Raw genomic sequence first — 23,684 nt, forward strand, 5'->3', positions numbered from 1 at the left:
AGAGTAACGCCTATGTAAAATAAATGAAAAAAAAATGCATGAGGTGAGGCATAACGTGAGTTGGCAGAGTATGTTGGCACTATGAAAACCATTATAGAATGAAAATTAGTATCTCAAAAGAGTGGACATTAATATGTCAGACGAGTGGACGACAGAGAAAGATTCATGGCATTGCATCTTTGAAAGGGAACAAAAATTCTCTAAAACCATTCTATTTGGCATCGTCGAGAGAAAGGCATCACTGTGTAAAATCTTCATGTACGTATACTTATTCTTCACACAGTCTTTTACTTTATAGTAAATTTTAGGTATGTTAAACCATGCAGCGTTTTAGCTTGTAATTAATTTTAATCATATCTGATGGTATTTGTAATGTAATGTTCAGAACTGTAAATAGGAAGGAGGCTTCAGAACTAGCAGTGATAAACAACATACACTGCCTCCCTGCGGTTTGGTTTTATTTTGTGTCCTATGAACATCTCACCTGGTACGCCATCTGAACTTTGGCTTTTCTAAAAGCTTTCTTTCTACTATTATGCATTGCATGTATTAACAAATTCTATCCTTTTATTAAGTAGCAGAATGACAAGGGAAATATTTGTGGCATCACAATCACCCAGGACCTTTATCTTGCATTATCCATACCTACTTGGAGCTTTGAATTCGGGTCTTTACTTCATACATGTGCTCCATACCACTCAACTCGTTTAGTATTCCACGTACATATAAATAACCATTAACACATACTTTTGGAACCGAGAGTTAATCTTCTACAGAATCAACTGATCAGTATATTATAATTTTTGTTTGATTTTCTTAAAGTATAGAGGATTTGTCATTAAAGTTTGGTTACCCTGGTTTGGTGTTTTAGTATGAATTCATATTTACGAGAGAATGTTTTTGCACCAGAAGGACATTCTTTATTCTATAGAATAGATTATGAAGTGTTTCTTAGTGGGAGATCACTCGGACTTGCATTATAGGTTAAGTTTCTGGTCCATGTTTCAACAGAACCCAAACAAGTATAAATTACCAAGAGCTTTCATGATGGCCATGGTAACAATCCCTACAGGTGTATCTCACTTTTTCACTTTTGTAGAACAATGGGTGTAGTTATTCTATAAAATGGATTGTAATTCCCACTTAGGAATCCAACTCTCTATTCCGCATACCATTCTCTTTAAATAGAATATTATGCAATTCATTCCTTTTGTTTAATATTTATTTAGAAACCGATGTAAAAGGCTGAAGTATTAAGTAAATTTATTGAGTAAGAACAGTGAATAGAAATGGCAAAAATTTACATGAAGAGTAGATCCATGACCGCCAAAAGAATTGAAGTGTTTCCTGCCAACAAGAATGAATTCTAATACACCGAAGGCCATCGCGCTACGTGCAAGGGTTCCTATATTGTGTGTTTTTGCCATATTATGAACAATCACAAAAATACAATAAATTTTAGATAGAACTTTTCAAACTATAGAAGTAATATAATACCCTATACAGTGAGTGGCATCATTGGGTTTTTGCATGTCTACATTAACAGATACACACAACTCATTTAGTATTCCATGGACCTATAAACAACCATTAACAACCATTAAGCTTGAGTCTCACATACTTTTCTGATGGAAAGTGGAACACTATTAAGAGCATTCATGAATCTGTTGAATTGTAATATGACCTCTTCCTTAAAGTTGCTTCATAGTTCCTTTATCTTCTCTCATCACATCCATAAGTAGATACATCTCTATCTAAAGCTAATAAATTTAAGTCAAACTTAGGTTGATATTTTTGCAAAAAGTAAGCTACACCTCTTAGTACAAGAAACAATTCCCGAGCTAAAATTTATCAAATACAAGACACCAAGCTTTCAAATACACATAAAATATCACTAGACATGATTGTTAGTAAAAATAGAGAATCATAAGTGTGGATAAAATTTAATCAACTCAGTAATCTTACATATAATTATGATCTGGGTTATGAAGCTCATCTCATTTTCTTTTCAAATGATTTTCAAGTATACATATCATGTTTGGATTTTGCTACCCTGCTTCTCAATAACAAGTACTTTTGTCCAAAACTTAAACACAAAAAGCATGAACTCAAAAGGTACATACACAAAAAACTGACCTTGTATCTCTCCATTCCAATATGAAATAGCCAAATCCCATGAGCTCATAGAAAGTCCAAATTATCTTCTGGATATGATTCAAGACACAGACAACTAGAATACCCAACAAATCGATCAATTCAATTAGAAGTGTGGATTATATTTTTTATTGATGCGTACATGGAACACAAATATATTTCAAAATCTTAGAAAAAATAAAGAAAATAATACTACAAGGATTTGAAAAGCAGATTATTAATGACATAGGACATAAATGACATATGAATACACGTGGAAAGAAAATACACTAACAATATGTAGTCTGCTCTTCTCTTCTCAATATAAAGGAGTTTTATTGGATTGCACAAAACATCAACTTGTATAAACTAAAATCCCTCATGAACCTTAAATATAAACTCAATGATAATGCAGATCATTTTTTTGTCTTATTTGTAACAACTATATCTTGGTAGTTTTAGAAAATAATGCCATTTCAAGAATAGAAATGTGCAGTATTTTCCTAAAATACTCAGGATAGAATTGAGATGTAAGGTCTCCAAAAATGGAAAGTTCTTTCTATTTTCGGAAACTTGATCTATAAGCTCGCTTATCAACCATGGAAAAATTCATGGGAGGAAAAAATTTGTCATTGTATCCTTCAAGCTGGTGTGGCACAAAGTCTCCCTCTTTGGCCATGTGTTCATTGCATCTAGACATTCCACCACCCTGTCTCAACTGTAGTATAACCATTAAGCAGATTATTTCCTTTTCATTTGATTCAGAATGAAACTAAAATGTGAAATGCTAGAATCCATAGTCAAAAAACTTGAGTTTAAATGCCCCTCTCATTCAGCCCATTTCTTCTATGATCACTGGATGCAGATGAGAAAGAAAATCCTCCAATAAAGACTTTGTAATGAAAGATACATTCCATGATTCATCAAAAATCTCCCAGGAGCACAAGTCCAACTCAATGATATTCAGAAAAGATTTAAAAAGATAGAAAATTTACAAACAAATTTTGCCAAAAATACTTGTGATAGAGAAACAAATACAAAGTGAATCACCATGCCTTACCTCTTTAATGCCTTGGACCATAATTGATGCAACTTGAAGATGAGTATCAAGGAGAATTTTTATTTCCTCTATTCTAGCCTTCTCCATATTTGTGATTGCATTGGCCCATTGTGTCATGCTTCTTTCCAATTTTTGTCCAGATGACCACAAAGGGACCCTTTTCTTTTTAGGACGTTTGTCTTCCTCCCGGGCTCCATTTAATGGAGAGGTTTTTTTTGTCTGTATGGAAGGTTCCTCTTGGTTTGACTCATTGGATGCTACATCACATGTCATATCTACATCATTTGGACATTCTTCTTCATTGGAATCATTGTGAATATCATTATGCATATTTGGAGATTTTGATGATTTTTAAACAATGTGCTCTACATGTTGAAAGAAAGCCCATTTAGAGGGTTCATTGCATTGCTTTTCCCTGCTGTACATTTTCTTGAGACGATGTCATTTGTACTTGCATTGCATGATAGTATAGTCAGTGCCACATACAACATTCACTGCAGCAGCAATTCTATCCCAATGCTTCTTTCCAAGCTTACCACGGTGTTTGTCAAAACAAATATCTTTAAACTTCCTAAGCAAAGCATCTACTGTTGTATTCGGCCAAAGCTCTTCCTTTTGTACCTTGGTGACCTCTCTCTCTTTCCTCTTTCTCACTTTTGTAAACTCGAATGATTTTGTTGAAACCCCTATTGACAAATGTGTGAGAACCATTTTAGGGTATTGCAATAAAATTGTGAGAGAAGTTGAAAACACTGCCTTAATGATAGATGACATCGAAGAACTCGAAATATTGGAAATGGAAGATGATGTAAGAAAAACTCATGAGGCATATACAATAGTGGCTAGATTTCCAACTATGTTGAAAGAAGTATATGATGATCACTATCAAAACAAAGGTCATAATACTATTCTCATCACTGAAGAATTTGTAATGGGTTTACACCATTACAATGAAGTGCTACTACTATAGTTGCTTTGTATTTGACTTTCAATACTTTTTAGTTTCACAAACTTTTTACACATTTTAAAAATATTTATCAATTTTGTATGACTTCTATTATGATATTAGAGAAATAATACTTTTTGGGTACAATTTGTGTGAGATATTATGTGATTCTATTAATTGTTGCAATTATTTTCTTGCATACTTATCACTTGTCAAATAGAAGGTATGGTGATTTGTTTATTCATCGTTTATGAATTTTGGAATACTATATGAGATTTCTATTCAAAAATGCTATATGTAAATACATTTCTACAATCAATATGATGATTATAAAGCATGTGTTTGGTTATTTTGATCTTCTTGCATGATGCCTCTAATAACATATTGATAGTGAATCCTTTGACTGATGCAAGTATTTTCTTGCATAGCTCTCATTTATCACAGAGAAAGTAAAATGATTTATTCATTTTTTTAATGTTAAATATTTTGAAATTTGATATCTCTCAACAAATTTTACATAGATTTTTTAAAATATAAGTATACTAGTTTAATATAAAGTGATAAAAAAATACACTGAATTTATTTATATCTTTGTAAATATTTTAATAAAACCACCATTGAAACAAACGTATCTCGCCCACAATTGACGAATTCGTCTGTGTGATCCATCCTAATGAAAATCTAACAACTATCATTTCACAAGTATCCCAAATTATGGGTTTAACAAGTCTAAGGAACGCGTAGTCTTAAGAAAAATCGATTATATTATTCTATTATTCCCCCAGTTACCCTTATAAATACCTGGTTCTAGTATGCCCAAATCATATCAAGCTTATTTCCATTTCTCATATCATACAGCATTCCGCACCGATTGGAAATGAAAACATCCTCGACAATGATCAAAGCTTCCCTGAGCTGCATTTTATGGCTATCTATAATGGTTGCCATTAATGCATCAGACCCAGATCCTCTACAGGATTTCTGTGTGGCTGATAATACTCAAGCTAATGTGAAGATCAACGCTTTTTTGTAAATATCCAAAGGCTGTGAAGGCATCAGATATCTTGTTGAGGGGACTATCTAATCCACTCTAAACCAACAACAATTTAGGGTTGAATATCACCGCAGGTAATGTGGTAAATTTCCCAGGAGTAAACACACTGGGCATATCAATCAACTGTGGGGAATTTGCCCCTGGTGGTTTGAATCCCCCTCATATTCATCCTCGTGCTACTGAGATCATATTTGTAATGGAGGGCACTATTTTGGCTGGTTTTATCAGCACAAATAATGTGTTGTTCTCACAAAAGTTGGAGAAGGGAGATGTGTTTGTAATTCCAAGGGGCTTGGTGCATTACGTGGGGGCATCATATGCTAATACAATTACTGCTTTTAACAGCCACCTGCCTGGTGTTCAAGTGGTTACATCTGCCCTGTTCGGAGCCAATCCTTCCATTCCACAAGATGTGTTGACCAAGGCATTTAATGTCAATGATGAACAGCTCAAGGAATTAATTTCTGGGCGATCCTTCCATTCCACAAGATGTGTTGACCTAGGCATTTAATGTAAACGATCAACAGCTCAAGGAATTGATTTCTGGGCAAACCACTGCACCAGCACCTGCACCATTAGGGCATTAATCCCTGATTATTGCTCTAATAAGTAAGTCATTCTGTTCAGAGAGGATGCTATATTAACCCTCATAGGCTGTTCTTAATTGAAATTAAGACATTAATTCTTTTGAATGATATTATTTTGCGTCTATGTAATTTATACAATGTAAAAATACTATAAACTTTCTTATAATCATCAATGTTTGTACTAAACAGCGCAAAAGTTTTTGACGCATTTATATCTATGACTAGCTGCAACTAAGAACATGTTTTCCAAAATAGGAGTAAAGGTTTCAAAATGAGGTCACTTCAAAATTCTGGTGGCAATTTTCTAATCTTTTTCGGACAAGTCACATCTCTACGGATTATAAACCATGAAGCAGAGACGTAAGCTTCGATAGAGCTAATGGAGAGGGAATCAATGCCCTCAGCGGCCAGAAGAAGGGTCAGTTGATTGATCCATGTGATTTATTTACAAGGGGCGTATGCTAGTTAATACCAAGCTTGAGAAAGCATACATGTGAAAAGTAAATTCTAATCTGAAAATAATTGAATCTTTGAGATCTTTCATCAGATCTATTAGAATAGTATATAAATCGTTCATTTTTCAAATGAAATTATTATTGTCTACTTTTAACACCTCCTTAATTTAATCTAAATCCATCTCTAATCTAATTAGATTTAATAAAAATAAAAAATGTTAAAGAGTTTGAAAAAAGGAAGTGTAAAAATGAATGGATGATTATATTAATTCTTAGTCTTCATTCAGGATAATTTAATGAAATATAATATCTTGTTATACGATAGTTGGTATTCACACAATGATCAACACCATAAGTATGATATCTCAAGGAGAATAAAAATAAACAGTTTCAAGTTAAAAGTGTTGAACCACCATATTTCATGTATAGATTTTACTGTAATATCTAAAACAAAGAATATTTAATATTTCATCAATTTATTGATATTAAAGAGCATAAAAAAAAGATATATTATAGCGAAAGTTAGAAACAAAAGAAGAAATCTAGAATGATCCTTTGATTGATTTCAAATTCATTCACATTGAAAGAGCTAGAAAGGGTGTATGACATATTTGCTTCAATGTATTGTTTATTTATCTTTCATATAACTCAATGTTTTATATTAATGAAAATTTGATTTATTTAGTAATCATTTATTTACCTTATATTGATATAAAATTAACAAGTAGCACATGGTGATTAGTAATTATCATAGAATTGTAAAAATATAATTTATTTTGTAATGAATTAATCAAAGAAAATATATCTCAAATAATATAATAATTATGTTAAGTTAGAAATTATATTTAAAAAAATTCCAATCTATATTATATAGATAAATAACTTGAGAGACGTGAACAAATGATATATGAGAAATTGATTCTAAAGAGATTGAAACATCCATTCAATATTTAGAATGACACAATATAAAATACAAAGAGAGGGGAATTGATCCCACCATAATATAAAATATAAAGAGAGGGAAATTAAAACATTTTTTTATATTTGAAGAAACAAGAGCCCTTAATGGAAGCAAGTATAATTCCCACCATAATATAAAATATAAAGAGAGGGGAATTAAAACATTTTTTTATATTTGAAGAAACAAGAGCCCTTAATGGAAGCAAGTATACAACAATTAAAATTCCACAAGTAGTTGAAGTTGTATAGCTATACAATTTTCATACCAGCAAAAAGCTCCTGTGAGATTCAATAGATTTCAACTGATCGACAAGGAAGTTCACGTATATTAGCCAAATGCCATCTCCATGAGCACTAGGGGTTGGCATCACGTAGCCTCGAGAGAAAGGTAAATAATAGCTTGCTAAAATGGGTTTTCCCCATCCATGATCGATCTCATACAAGGGAAAACGCAGCCCAGAAGACACCACAAATACTGGTTCATCTCCTTTTACAAAATCCCTAGGAACCACAATTGATGGCTTGGACATCTCTACCAAATCTACTAAACTTTGAAAATACTCTTCATTTGCTGCCCTATATATTGCATCATGAATTAGCGTTGCAGCCCAGCTATGTGGTTCCTCCTTGATGGTACCAGCATTAGCAGCAGCAAAAGCTGTTGATAGAACATTTCCGAAGTAGTTAGCAATCATTCCCATCTTCTTTAGTCGTGAGCGACCATCTATAGCAATGCGTATGTTACAATTCATTGTGTCCTTTATCTCTTGGCATTGTATCAATAGTTTCCAAAAATAAGCAGAAAAAGCTTCTAATTTGCTATAATTGTTGCCATGTTTATTTGCACAGTGTTGGAGCTTTTCTATATCTTTGGAACTAAGATAATAGATTCTACTGGCTTTGGCAGGTTCAGGGATTTATTTGATGGCTTGTGGTAAAGGCTGCAGTTTCATATACATTTTGTTGATTTCAGAACAACAATTTGGAGGATCTCTAGCGTGTAAAGCTTGGAGTTTCTAGAAATATCAGACCAATGTGTAAAAAACATGTTGGCAGAGAATGCATCTGCAACTCTGTGATCGAATGTACAGCCCACAACTATCCCACCACAGCTAAACTCTGTTACCTGCAATTATAGCACATATATAATGGTTAAATTTCTAATTTATTTAGTAGTTTGAGAAATGATGAAAAAAAGAGATAGAATATAAAGACTAAATATTGTTAATAATATTGATATTAAGCTTAATGAAAAGGTTAAACTTTGAACCATTAAACCACAAGACTGACAACAAAATGAATGAAAAAGACTATAGTGTGTAAAGAACTCGAAGAAACCCCAAAAAAACTGTTAGTAAAAGCTATAAGGGTAGATGATAGTAAAATGTTTTTGCTATCAGAAACCATGATTATTGCATTTAATGGCTGAAACCACAAGAATATATATTTTAGCATTTCTCAGTTTATCTTAATAAAATAAATTGCAAATACTTTTAAAAATACAAACAAATTAGATTAGAGAAAATAAAATGAAAAATCAGTAGAAATTAAGGTAGTGTTTATTTAATGTTATATCAAAATTTATTGATATTAGTAAATTTTCAAATCAGCATCTTTATTTATGTTTAGAGTGATGGTCAGTTTACAAGATAAATTTTACTAGATGTAGTAGTCAGTCGAATGCCTCTTCCATTAAACCTGGGAAAATTGAACCAAATATATATTTACTGTTACACCAAAACCTGGAACTGGTAGCGAAAATGTTCAACGTCTAATCCACAAGATGAATTGGCAAAAATGTTGCGACTAATTCAGAATGATAGTTAATTCATTGGCAAGATATTATATTCAGAATGATAGTTAATTCATGAAATCAATTTTCAGATGTGTGGCAGTTAGTCCAGGGATTGTAGTGGTAGAGCATGCTCTTGGAGTGGTAGAGCAGGCAATACAATTTCTCTCTCTACTACCTCACAGAAAACTCACTCAGAGATAAAAAAAAGATAAAATTATATTTAGATTTTAATGGAATGGGACCGGATATTTGAATGAATATATATGCTTCAATTCTTAATGCCAAATTAGAAAAGATCAATTATCCATAAAAATACTCAAACCCTCATAGCAAACTAAAGAAAAGCAAGATATATTTATAGCAAACTGAAGAAAAGAAAGATATAATAATCCTCTAAAAGAACTAAACTTTCAACGAAAGTTTCGATTAGCAAAACTGCATGTACAAAATCAAGAGAAAAACACGGATATATTCAATATGTTTGTGGATTTGTACACTCGCGAAAACTGTCGTCAGCAAAAAACCAACGATATATTATAGAAGTGAATAATGTTATTACAAATTTCGAAGATGTTTTGTCAAAGATGGTGTGTTGCCGTTAATCGCGGGATTGCCGACACGTGGCACGTTGTAGTTAACGCTCTCGCCGTGTAAAGTCTTCCCACGACTGGAATTTCAAAAAAGTTTTCTATTCGAATTGGTTTGACTGAACTTGATGACTGACATCAACTCAATTTTTTGTGTATTGTAAATATATATTTTTAAATAATTGAATTAAATTTTTATTTAATGTTTAGGATTTGTCATCTAAATACTATATTTATATCAAATCTGTCTTTTTGAGGTTACATTGAGATAAAAATTTCCCTCAAGATAGTTGTTAGGAGAGTTATGCCTTATATTTACTATAATAATGTGATAACCAAGCCATTGAAGAAATGAAAAGGAGAATTGAATACAATGATACCAACTTTATCTTCACTCATGTGTGCCAATGAGGAAATCAAGACTAATCTACTAAGTAGCACATCGGATGAATTATTCTCACTAGAAATAGGTAATGATAGTTTCAACAAGGAAATAAAAGTGTTTTTCACACTATGCACAATAGTAGAGTGTTAGTTTAGGTTTTTTATATTTATTTTTCCTACACATTATTAAGCATACTTAGGTTAATAAGGGACATGGTTTATATGAGGACACAGGGCATAGTCCTACATTTACATGTGTCATTCACACCCACATTTGGGTGGTTGAATATCACACCCTCTTTTGGACTCATTTGCCACCTCCCCATAACCATTTATTTGTCCCTACTTGAGTTGGTTTGCCACATGTTTGTCCCTGCCTGAGTTGGTTTGCCACATGTTTGGCATTTTCCAAGTAGGCACAACTCCCACCTAATTTAGTTATTTGGGAGTTATTGATCCTCTTGGGATTATGTGCCCACATTTTTCCATATAATCATCACTCACCTCTCCCTTTTGAGGTAATTCAGAGCTAACTCAGATGAGTTCATATCAGCTCAGTTAGTACAAGGAAGTGCTGATGCATATTGTATCTTTTGGAGTGTGATATTATCATCATTATGTTATTGCACCATATTTCAGCATTTCATCCTCTCTCTTTCTCTCGTGTAGAAGATTGATTTTGGTTTTGTAGGTGATCCTAGGAGATTGAGTCCATTGGTGACTCTGGCATGGTAGGAGAACTTCCAGATCTACAAGGCCCCTCTCGAATTTGGGAGAAATTAAGTAGTGAGCTTTTGCTAGGTGCATTTTCAGATAAAATGGACATCGCCATCGGTTCCAGAAAGCTTAACAGATGAATTTTGATATAAGATACTCCATATTTTGGTGAACGTCAGATTTGAGACTCCATCGACATATTTTTTTAAAAATTTGGAGAAGATCCATTTTTATCTGGAGCTTTTTTTAAATTTGGTTAAAAGACAAATTTGGTTTCTCAGCCAAATTTTGGTAGTGCTATATATTTAGCAGAAATTCAGCTAAATTTGGTGAAGGCTTACTTTTGCAATTGAAGACCCCCTGACCAATGGAGTTTTCATTTTTGAAGCTAATCTCCTGAAGGCCACATCTCAGTCATCTGAGCTCTGTTTTGTGAGAAATATTTTTGGATTTGGGGTAGAATTTTGTTCTCTTCATAGTGGTGGAACCTGTTTTTCCTCAAGTGATCCATATTTTTCACAAAATCAAGTTCTTTCAGCAGGTGTGAAGGACAATCTTGGATTTTTCAACTTCAAATGGACATAACTTTTACATATGACCTCGGATCGAGGTGATTCTTTTTTGAAAGTTGATATTTTTTCAAGTACTATCCATTGGTGCAATTTTAAAGTTACCATTCTCATATTTTATTATATCTTCAGTATTTGAGTCCACATTTGGAGATTGTAAAACACTAGAAATCAACTCCAGCATTGTAAACGCATTGATTTATAGAGTGCCAAAATCATTATTTTTCTGGGGGGATCATTGATTTAGTGAAAAAGGGGGGGGAGGGGGGTCTCTCTTGTTGTTTTTGTTTCTGATCTACTTTCTTGTGCTCTTTCACTTTCAGTTATGGGTTCTGCAAAATTTCTACTGTTAACTCCACATAATTATGCCACTTGGGAAAATTATGCATGGAGTAAGCTAATGGAAAAAGGCCTAATCATTATGTTGATGGCACAATTTTAGAACCCATTTATTTTAATGATCCTAATCTAAAAATAGAATGGCTCATTAGAAGTTCTATTGCTCTTCGAATATTGAGAAAATATATATCTCGTGATCTTACCTTTCACATTGATAAGTGTAAGACAATCAAGGAAGCTTGGGATAAACTTTACAAATTATATGGTCAAATTGATAAGATTAGAGATTACACACTTGAAAGTAATCTCCTAAATCTCGATCCTAAGAATTTTGATACAATTCAAGACTTGTCACTAGAGCAAATGAGCTAAGAGCACAATGTAAAGATTGTGGCATTGAGAAGGAGGATAGATAGTTGGTTTTCAACTTGTTTTCAAATCTTCCTTCTAAGTATGCATCTTTTGTTTCTATCTTCCAAACCCATCAGATGATAATGAGTAGTGCTTAAACTACACCTTCATTTGATTCATTTACAAAATTGTTGATGCTTGAGAAATCAAATTGGATCACCATAGGTATTCTTAAACCATCTACACCACATGCTTTGATGGATAAACAAGGGCATCTAGGAAACGATTCTAATAAGAAGTGGAAGCAATCAAAGCCAAAGCCACATAAAGATCAAGCATAGAATAATACATCTAAGAAGAAGAAGCTTACTTGCACATATTGCAAGAGGGTTGGACATGAAGAATATTCTTATTATAAATGAATTGAAACATCATCTTAAGAAGAACAACATTTATCTTCCTTGTAGAATGTCTGAGTCAAGTTCTTCCAATTCAAAACAGTCAGGATCTACTAAAGTAAAAGATCATGCAATACTTCCTTCTCAGGTAGCAAAGAATAAAGTTAAATCTCTTTGTGCTACTACAAGTTGTGGACCTGGGAGATGGCTCCTAGATTCTAGAGCTTCTCATTATATGTCTTCTACACAATCTATATTCTCTTCTTTTGAGCCATGTGTTATGTCACCTATTTTGATGGGCAACAACACTTATATGAGTGTGATTGGGAAAGGTTCTATTGATATTGGGGATGACACTTTCGATGATATTTTATGTCTACCTCATTTGTCAAAGAATCTTCTTTCCATCTATCAGATCACTCATGGTGGAGCAGAGAAGACTGTGGAGTTCACACCTGGTTTAGTCATCATTCGAGACTTGGAAAGAAGAGAGCTAATTGCTACCGGATGGTTGATCATGCATCTTAGTTATATACCTTTTTCAGAATTTGCACACAATGATGGTTTTGATCCTTTGGCTATTAATCAAACTCTTAGGGTGAACATTGATTCTGAGGAAAACTTTAGTTACTTGAATCTAGATATTCTGACATCAGATCAAATTCTTGAACCTTGCAATCCTTCTCCTCCATCAACTATTGCTTCTAAGGATACTTGTGTTTCTACATCCATGGTTACTTGTGATTCAATACTGTGGGATATAAATTGTCTTCTAGACATGGCTACTTGGGATGATTACTTGACAAACATTGCAGGTTTGTTTTGTTCATCCTATCTTGCTGACTTGGAGGACACTATTGAGTACATACATCTTCTCTTTGATAAAGTTACTTCATCTTCTTCAAATTTTGAGAGAAAACCTTCAAACCTTCATGTTCTTTACCTGCATGATCATTCCTCACAGTTTGACATGACTGTGGCCACTATTGAGTAGCATTTGGAGGAAGCGCCTTTGTCTTTGAAGGAGATACCTTTGTCTTTGGATTTTGTTCTGCATCCATCTCCACTAGGTTCTGGATTGTCATCTTCTATAGTGTAGCCTAGAACACCTAATTTGATGATGATAACTTTCAGCATCAACACAAAGACACTTGAGCGAAGTTTAGAGATATCACACATCTTTTTCAATCTTCTGACATATTCCTTTAAGGAATGGAAATACAATCTTCATACACCTTTGGTTTTGTTTCCTCCTAGGGAAGGAATGTTCTTCAACAATCATGGTCCATCATCTACATCTAGTTTTGGGCATCAACAATTGGTACAATTTACTACTTTTTTGAAGGCTATATAGTCTTTCTTATCCTTTCTATTTCAGAGGGGATTTCTTCCTTGCATGAGAATCTTCTTGTGTTGGGAAACTTTTTTTTTTCTCTCTTTTTAGGGAGGAGTTTTGTCCCACTGGGTTTTCTCCTTTACTCTATTTATGAGAGATTGTTTTGTAAATGGGTACCTAACATGGCCTTGTAGCCAAAACCCATCATTGCATCGTTGTATCTTTTCACCCACCTAAGCTATACTTAAGGAGGGGTCTTAGTGTAGGTCTTTTATATTTAGTTTTTCTCCACATTATTAAGCATACTTAGGTTAATAAGGGACATGGTTTATATGAGGATATTTGGCATAGTACTACATTTACATGTGTCATTCACACCCACATTTGGGTGGTTGAATGTCACACCCTCTTTTGGATTCATTGGCCACCTCCCCATAACCAATTATTTGTCCCTACCTAAGTTGGTTTGCCATATATTTGTCCCTACTTGAGTTGGTTTGCCACATGTTTGGTATTTTCCAAGTAGGTACAACTCCCACCTAATTTGGTTATTTGGGAGTTATTATTCCTCTTGGAATTATGTGCCCACATTTTTCTATATAATCAGTACTCACCTCTCCCTCATAAGCTAATTCAGAGCTAACTCGGATGAGTTCCTATTAGCTCGGTCAGTACAAGGGAGTGCTGATGCATATCGTATCTTTTGGAGTGTGATAATATCATCATTTCATCCTCTTTGTTGCTCTCGTGTAGAAGTTTGATCTTGGCTTTGTAGGTGATCCTTGAAGATTGAGTCAATTAGTGACTCTAACATAGAGAAGATAAATGAGAATCAAACCCTTTTATACATTAGGAAATAACCCAGTTGGTGATGTGAAGATAAGAATTCATAGAAAATGTATGAAGCATGGATAAAACTGTATAATAAATAGGGGTATTTTTCATTTCAATTGTTCATCATGCTTCTACAATTAGCATCGTTTTCAGTAAATGATGCATTTTTTGAATGTTTAGTGGTTGTCCAATGGTATAGCAATTTAATATCTAATTTTTGGCTTTTGTGGCATAGTTAGCATCAACCTCATCACACTCCAATAGATTCAACCACCTCAACTATTTTGGTTTGAAAAACATATAATCATATCTTATAACATGCTCACAAGCACTTTTTTTAAAATTGGATGTGAAAAGTGAAAAGTAAATGTAAATAGAAACATGAGTCATGTGACTTCATTTTGGAGCTTGTGTGCTCACTTTCATATATAAGAGACTTTATGTTTCTTTGTAAACATTTCTAAATCTAGAGATAATCATTTTAGATCAGTAGGTTAGCTATTATGGTAATCTTTAAAATTTCATAAAGAAAATATTGTAATCTATTTTGTGATATTAATATATAGTTCAGTTGTAGCTTATATGAATAGGATTTTAGAGTGTTGTTGTCTATTTGATGTAATGAAGTATTTTTTTTCCATATAATCAAGCATCATTGAGGTCTTAATTACACATTATTGAAATGGATGTTTAATTGATAGCTCCTATTCAAGGAATTGAATAATTTTTCTTTGAATTATATTTTGAGAATATTATTATTTTATAAAAAAATTGTAAGAAGAATACATTATTGGCAAAAAAAATGTTACATTATTGTACTGCGATAATGCTTAATTAACTATTGAATTAGTGTTTAGGTTGCTATCAAAAGTGGTTGAAAGATTCAAGATTCTGTAATGGATAAGGCACCAATCTAGTTGACTTTTTTGTTTAAACCCAAGAAAAACCATCAAAATTGAAGATCCAAAGTCTATTTTATTGTTTATAGTTTTTTTTTCTACATTTTATGCAAAATCTAAAATGATCTTGTAGGGTTTTGAACAAATGAAGTGGTATCTTATCTATCCTCACCTTATTATGTGAAATTTATATATACTTTTGCATCATTTATACATTGAAATCTCTGAAAATGGTGTCATGTAAAGGGAGACCCACCTTGGTTTTGCAGAGCCTAAAGTACAAAGAGAATTTGAAGAAAAAGATTGACCATTGTCCTAGTCTTATTGATTATAAGAATTACCTTACCTTTCACAGAATCCCAATGAAGTTGTTGGAGGATATAACCAACAAGCGGCTTGTGTTCTAAATGTTTTATGAGAGAAGGATTTATCTAGACTAATTTATTAATTAGTGTAGGATCTCTATTCCTACTATATAATATCACGTCTTTCTCTTTGTTGAAGTTAACAACTAAATACTTTCTAGATTCTTGTTGTTCTTAAAAGAGGCATACATGGCCAACTAGAGTGACTTAGGATTCCCCAAAAAAAATTTAGTCATAAATAATGTTCCTTTATTGCCCATGATTTTCCATATTGTTCTCAACAAGTTTAATATTCATTAGGAAATTCTCAAAAATATAAGTCACTATTCAACGTAATTTATCATTATCTCTTTTGGCTTAGTTTAGAACCAAATCCAATCCCTAATATGTTCTTAAATATATCAAGAGTATTAGGTAATATTCATACTTTGTCGAATTCACTTTTGGGGTCATACCTTTTGTTTAAGGGTATTTCTTTGTTTCTTATATTCCTTGCTAGGTTTCTACACTAGACGCATATGCTAACTTCTGAGGAAGATGGTTCAAGTTCTTTCTTTGCTGAAGCTTTGGACAGGATTCAAAAGCTTGTTTAAAGGTCAATGAGTATTTAGCCAAGGATTTTTCTCTATTCATTGATATTTTTTGTAAAGTTCAGAACCTCATCTAATTTTCTAATATATGAAGGACAGATTGTAGGCTTGCAATATTTGTTAAGAATTTTTGAATGGTTTCGAATGCCATAAAAATTGCCAATGATCATAGAAAATGTGAATTTTTTGTGCATTTTGATAAATTGGACTCGATTTAGAACTCCTCAACAAAGCTAGATAGGTTCGAAGATTCATGTGGACAACTAAAAAATGGAATATGAAGTGTATTTAGTCCCTTTGGGGTTGTATCATAACCTCTTTCGGAGCCTAGAATGATTTTTCTAAACAGGTTCAAATTTTCATGTGGAGCACTGACAAAGGGAATATGAAGTGTGTTTCATCGATTTGGGTTGGTATTGTAACCTCATTCAGAGACTAGAATGATTTTTATAAATATGGTAATTTCCATCATGACTCAAATAAGCATGTATTGAAAAAAATATTTGGAAGGCATGTGTGTTGAGATTTTGATGGGCTTTTAGAATCCATGGTGGAGATTTACATAGTTTTATGGGCATATCTAATTACCAAGAGGGCCATGAAGTTTATAATAAAGCTCGATCAATGGAGGGAAAGGATTTAAAAAAATTTGGGGTTGCAAACACCACTTGGAGCTCAATAATTTAAATGGTGAATATTCTAATATTTTCTCAAACTTTATTAGTGCCTAATGAAGAATGAATAGCTCGATCATATTTTAATCTTGTTGTGCATGTGTTTGATGGAAATAGGGCAGACAACTGAGAGGGGCCTGGGGTGAATTAGTTGTCACAAAAACTTACACTACTTAAACTTATTCTCAGGTCTGATAATTAAGCAAGAAAGAATTAATCAACAACACCAACACAACAAGAATACAAATAACACCAAGATTTTTTATGTGGAAAACTTGGTGAAGGGAAAAACCATGATGGGAACAAACCCACAATATGAGTATAATTTGTTAGAAGTATATAATGATTCCAATGGGGAATGCACATGCATTCAGACACACTACCTAGAGCTCACTACTAAAAAACAACAAGGGCTACAACCTAGGGAAGACTCACTGTCTTACAAATAGATTTGGATCACATCCGAAAGTAATGCGCTAGAAAATAACATCTCCTTAATACTTGGTTATAGTTTTGTTTAACCTCATAAAAACTTTCTTCTTCTTCACACTACTTCTCTACCTCTGAAATATTAATAAATTATTTACTCATATACTCACTCACTCATCCACATCCATTCAATTACAATGATATTACAATTATTTATACATGACATCAACCTTGTGAAGGTCATCAAGGTCAGATCAACACTCACCACCTAATTACAAAAATATGACCACACATGATACAATATCACATGCTGACCAAGCAATGCCATCCAAGACATAGCATAGACCCAAATCAATTGCCTTGAACATATAACACCTCCAAGAATTACAGCTCAATCATATGCAACATGCTACAAGCATCCAATCGACTAGAAAGAAGAAGAACACTAGTACACTAGAGAAAATCATCAATTGCAAGGTCAGCGATCAATGCAAACTACTAATAAAAAAAGAGCACAATCTAGAAATATTCACAATCATCATGAATTACCACCGTAACATCCGCACCAACACGAATTACTAGAATCACATCATCATTATATAGAACCTCAAGAACATTAACTGCAACGATTGTCAACCTATAAAAATAAGTTGTGGAACTCCAAAACATGAACCACTTAAATTGAGGATACACATCAACATCCCAAACATATCTCCCAATCCGCGGATCAAGATATTACAATGTGGAGCAATGCAGATCAAAATACTGACACTCTGTCACCACTAAACAACTGAGAAACTAGCCACAACACATATACTCATAACTCAATCAAATATCCAAGTGGGCCTCTAAAAATTGCACTAAATCAACTATAGACAATACTCTACAAAACTTTTAATCCACAAACTCTGATCATCATCATGTTGAACAAACCAACTCACTGAATTTCACTACATCACTGTCATAGATAGAGAAATATGTTGACATCAATGACAACACATCTCTCAGATATCTCTCAAGCACATATTTACAGCATACATCCAACAATCCCCAACAATCTCCCCCTTTTGTATGGATAGCAATATATGATGCGAAAAACAATCAATGACAAATAAATCAAAAGTTCACTCTGTTAGACTTTGCACTCTTTCCCCCTAAATCACTTCACAGTTTTTCACATAACTCTCTCCCCCTTTGATATCAATATCAAAGGCATGTATTTGCCCTCAAAACACAAATATGACTTACTGACTACTCCCCCCGAGTAGCAGCCTCCACTCATAAATTTGGATCACAAGATATGACTATGAAATGTACCATACTAATGCATACCAATGCATCTCAGTTCTAATCAGGAGGGACAATTACCCCTTACTTCCCTCTGGGATACTCAAAAGTATCTATTGGCAAAGGCTTCTTGAAGATGTCTATGATATATTCCTTTGGAGGTACATACTACAATCTGACTTCTTTGTTATTTACCTTGTCTCTCAAAAAGTGACACTTGATTGATATATGCTTAGTCTTTGAATGCAACACCATATTTTTAGAAATGTTAATTGCACTTCAATCATCACAATAGATAGCAATAGGCTCATCTTACACTACTCTAATAGCTTTCAAGATCCTCTTCATCCATACCGCCTAGGTACAATTGTTAGTAGAAGCTATATACTCTACCTCTGTAGTATATAGAGAAATAAAATTCTTCTTTTTTCTCAACCAAGAAACCAACCTTTTTTTCCAAGAAAAATGCACCACCACAAGTACTCTTCCGATCATCCACATCTCTTTCCCAATCAGCATCAGTAGAAGCACTCAAAGTAAAATCATCATCTTTAGGATACCATAAACCAAAATCAATAGCTCCTTTCAAATATTTGAAAATTATTTTAACAACTACAGCATGAGATTCATTAGGACCAACTTGAAATCTAGCAACAAGACAAACAACATTCATGATATCACATCTAGTCTGAGTCAAATATAGCAATCCACCAATCATAGATCTATATCTAGTTTGATTTTCTTAAGTAAAATCATCATCTTTAGTTAACTTACATCTGATCACCATAGGAGTTCCAACTAGCTTTTTATCTTCCAAACCAAACTTCTTCAATAATTATTTCACATACCTGGATTGAGATATAAAGATCCCTTTTTGTGACTGTGTGATTTGCAATCCCAAAAAGAATTTCATATAACGATCCCTTTTTGTGACTGTGTGATTTGCAACCCCAAAAAATAATTTCATCTCTCCAATCATACACATTTCAAATTCATTATGCATTTCATTAGCAAACTATTTGCACAAACTATCATTCCCTCCAAAGATAATATCGTCAACGAAAAATTCAACAATCAGAATGTTATCATAATCAATCTTGAAGTACAAATTACTATCAACAATACCTTTGTTCAATCCACGCTTCAACAAATACTTATCCAATCTAGCATACCATGCTCTTGGCGCTTGGTTCAGTCCATAAAATGATTTCTTCAACCAACGGGCCATATCTCCTTGATCAGTCAATTTAAATCCATCTGATTGCTCTATGTACACTTCTTCCAATTCAACATTTAGGAATGTTGACTTGACATCCATCTGATAGACTTTGAAATTATTTTAAGCAGCATAAGCAAGAAATAATAGCACAACTTCAATCCTTGCCAATGGAGAAAAATCTCTTCAAAATCAATTCCTTCCATTTGAGAATATCCTTTACAAACAAGTCTTTCTTCATTCCAAACAACTTCACCTTGCTCATTTAATTTGTTCTGGAAGACCCATTTGGTTCCAATTACATTTTTTTCTTAGGTTTGGGAATAAGAATCCATGTGTTCTTCTTCTCAATCTGCATCAATTCTTCTTCCATTTCTTTTACCCAATATTCATCTTTACATGCTTCATTCACATCTTTAGGTTCAATCTTAGAAATCAAACAATAGACAACTTGATCTTCAGCAATTCTTCTTCTTGTCTAAACACCTTTATTTTTATCTCCTATAATCTAATTTTTAGAATGATTCAATCTTACATAACTGGGAGTCTTAGGATATTCTTGATTTTTAGAAACTTTTATTCTTTCTTTTGCACTTGTACTAGCCCCTTAACTTGATTCTGAATTTGAGGTTGCTTCCCTTTTTTTGCACTATCATTTCGATCATCTAAATCATATCCACAAGATTTGTACTATCTCTCATTTCTTTCATCAACCCTGACACTTACACTCTCAACTATCTTTCTCAGTCTCTTATTATAACACCAACAAGATTTTCTTTTAGTAGAATAACCAATAAATATTCCTTCCAAAAATTCTGAAATATTTAACAGTACGAGCATGACCAAACCATAATTCATAATGAGTCTTATCGATATCACCTTTGATATGCACTCGATTAAGAGTGTACACAATAGTACTCACAACTTCTCTCCACTTAACATACAAAACATTTCCCTACAACATCATTGTTCTAGCAGCTTCTTGAATGGTTTTGTTCTTCCTTTCCACAACTCCATTTTGTTGAGGGGTTCTTGGAGCAGAAAATTGTCTTCTTATCCCATGTTCTTCACAAAATTCATTAAACTCACTGGAAATGAATTCACGACCTCTGTCGGATCTCAAAAACTTCAGCTTCAAACCTGGACCTTAGTCTCAACCATAGCTTTGAAAATATTGAACATCTCTAGAGCTTCAGACTTCTCCCTTAAGAAAGTAACCCACATCATCCGTGAATAGTAATGAATTAGCAACATGAAATATATGTCTCCTTGCAAGATTCTAATCCTAGAAGGTCTACACAAATCATTATGCAGAAGATCCAATAATCCATTTGAAAATTGCTTCTTACTCTTGAAAGAAATTCTTGTTCATTTTCATTCCTTGCACATGCAATTAGCAGGTTTGATCAACTTAGGAAGATCTCTCACAACCTGAGTAGAACGTATGTTAACAATGCTATCAAAATTTGCGTGACACATCCTTCTATGCCACAACCAACTTTCGTCAAACAAAGAAATCAAACATCTTTTACTGGCACTACTTAAGTGAAACATATTACCTTTAGTCTTTGTACCTGATGCAATCTCAATTTCGAAGCTACCCAGAATTCTACACTTGCCATTCTTGAATTGAAGATCATATCCCTTATCAACCATCTATCCAATACTCAAAAGATTATTATTTATGTCTCCTACATACAAGACATCATCTATATTGTGCTTACAATCAAGAGAAATGGAATCTCTACCACGGATTATACCAACTTTATCATCACCAAACTTAAAAAATCCACCTTTATGCTTCTCCAAGCTCACAAAATTACTCTTATCACCTGTCATATGATGAGAGAAGTTGTTGTCAATCACACGTTCATCTATCTCTTCAACTTGTGCACCCAAACCTCTTTCCACATTCATGCAGCTAATAGAATTAGTAAGCATCAAATCATCTTCCTTGATAGCAATAAACACCCATTCATTATCACTTGTATTTCCTTTGTCCAGTTCATCATCTAACACACCTTCACTAGAAGCATAATAACATCTCTTCTAAAATTTAGGCTTGAAATTTTTTCTAGGAACTCTTTTCGGACACCTTGAGGCAAAATGACCTATCTTATTGCAAGAAAAATAATTAAGAGGCAGTTTTCCTTCATACTTATCTACCCATTTGGGTAATGTTTTAAAATTAAGTGCTTCAAGCTCCTCAAGCTCTCACTCTTCAATTTTATTTCTCTTCTTCTCATATCTAGGCATCCACAATAAAGAACTTTCTCCCATACCATATCTTTGCTTCTCCTTTCTGGAAACAGTGGCTTTGAATGCAAATTCTACCTTAGGAAGAGAATCACCAAACTCACTTAACTCAAAGGCTAATAGCTTACTAATCAACATCTTTCATCACATCTGTCACAGTTTGGATCTCCTCAATAGTAGAAACTTTATGTTTATAGGATGCAGGTAAAGATCTGAGCACTATAGAAACAATCTTTGATTCTTCCAACTTTCCACTGGCACAACTGATATTGCACACTAGTTCATTCACCTTCTGCATAAAAGAAGTGAAGTTCTCATCTTCTCTCATCCTCAACATCTCATACTTTCCTTTTAGGCTCTACAACTTAGCAATCTTCACATAACTATCACCTTCATAGAAAGTTTCCAACTTCTTACAGTCTCCAGATCTCATGAGTAGTTTGTAATTCCATAACATTTGTCATCTCAGAATCAGTTAGAGCACTCAACAATGCTTTCTTAGCCCTAATATTGCATGTAGCTTCCTTTATCTCATATGGAATTGAAATGGAATTGAAGGAACATTTGCAGGAACGGTATACTTGTTTCTTGTAATAGTCCAGTAGGATTCACCAATGCATCTCAGATGACACAACATGCGACTCTTCCAAGCTCATTGTTGCTTCTCTTCATCTATTGGAGCCTATTCTTCATTTTTATTCTTTCGTAGGGATGGAGTCTTGATTGTTTGGGGGTTTCATTTGGTGATGCTTTCTCACTATGTTGATGGCTTCTTGGATCTATTGAACCTTGATGCAGGTTTTGTAGTCTTGGCCTCCTTGTGGGGTTTTTATTGCTCGACTCCTTTGTTCTCCTTGTCTTCTATTTTGAGCATTTTTCTTGGTGTTGAGGCTCTTAGTGTGTTTGTTCTTTTTGGTGTTTAGGTAGTTATTGATAGTTTTCAAGGGCCTAGGCTGGCTATGGTTTCATTTTGGTTAGGGTGTTGTCCTCTCGGGGTTGTGTGTATCCCTATTGTTGCCCGATGCTTAAAGAATTTTCTTCTCAAATTGGATTTTTCTATTCTTGGCTGGGTTCTCCCCTATTTGGCTCCTATTGAGCTCGAGTTCTCTCTTGCAACCATGGTGTGGGTTTGCCCCATTTTTCCTCTCTCCTCCTCTTTCACTATTCATATTGAGGTGGTGGTTATGCCTATGGAGGTGGTGTCTTACCTGGTGGGAGAGGTTGGTTGTTGTACTATGTTATCTACTTATGTCATTGGCTTCTTGGTTGTGGGGTTGAATCATTTTTTTCTCTTCCTGTTGCTGGTGCATTTTTGTCTTCTCCTGTTGAGGTGGGTCCCTTTTCTATTGAGCTCAATAGGGGTATTTTTGGTGGGTCCCTTGCATTTGAAAGCCATTTGATCCTTGTCTTACATGCGACAACATGATAGGATTAGTTATTTCTAGATTGTTGTTTATTGTATT

The 23,684-nt window shown here is 33.7% G+C and overlaps 1 pseudogene; it reads left to right on the top strand.

Annotated features, from left to right (window-relative positions):
• Positions 1–5,076: 5,076 nt before the first annotated feature.
• On the top strand, positions 5,077–5,704 carry LOC131028116 (germin-like protein subfamily T member 1; annotated as a pseudogene).
• The last annotated feature ends 17,980 nt before the right edge of the window (positions 5,705–23,684 follow it).

This window comes from Cryptomeria japonica, chromosome 4 (assembly GCF_030272615.1).
Source record: "Cryptomeria japonica chromosome 4, Sugi_1.0, whole genome shotgun sequence".
NCBI lineage: Eukaryota > Viridiplantae > Streptophyta > Pinopsida > Cupressales > Cupressaceae > Cryptomeria > Cryptomeria japonica.